Here is a 665-nt window from a genome sequence, read left to right as displayed (position 1 = left end):
AAACCCTCCTTCTCCATGACGACAGAGTTCCATGATGTTTGCCGCTTGTCTATGGTGGCAACATGAATGATCTCCTTGGTGTCATTCTCCATGGTGGTGTAGCTGCAGTATTGTGCACAGTGACCAGGAGAGTCATTTCTGCCATCCGTTGAAATTTTTTAAAATATAATTCAACAGAAAAACAGTTATTAGTTGTTTCCATACTGTCATTGCTTAGTGTATTCAATAGCTATGTTACATAATACAGTATCAACTACACACCTAGGACAACAACATCTTTCCCTTGAAGGCCACATACAGTGGGGGAAAAAAGTATTTGACCCCTTGCTGATTTTGCAGGTTTGCCCACTTACAAAGAATGCAACAATCTACAATTTTAATCATATGTACATTCTAACAGTGAAAGACAGAATCCCAAAGAAAATTCCAGAAAATCACATCATATGAATTTATAAAAATTGATAACCATCTGATGAGGAAAAACAAGTATATGACCCCCTACCAAACAGCAAGTATTCTGGCTCCTACAAGCCAGTTAGTCTTTCTTTAAGACACAGCCCCAATCCCAACCAATTATCTACATCAAATACACCTGCCTCACCTCGTTACCTGTATAAAAGACACCTGTCAACACCCAAACAACCAGCATCCAACATCACCACCAT

The sequence above is a fragment of the Micropterus dolomieu genome, linkage group LG05 (genome assembly GCF_021292245.1).
Source record: "Micropterus dolomieu isolate WLL.071019.BEF.003 ecotype Adirondacks linkage group LG05, ASM2129224v1, whole genome shotgun sequence".
Lineage (NCBI taxonomy): Eukaryota > Metazoa > Chordata > Actinopteri > Centrarchiformes > Centrarchidae > Micropterus > Micropterus dolomieu.
This window is presented reverse-complemented; position numbering follows the sequence as displayed.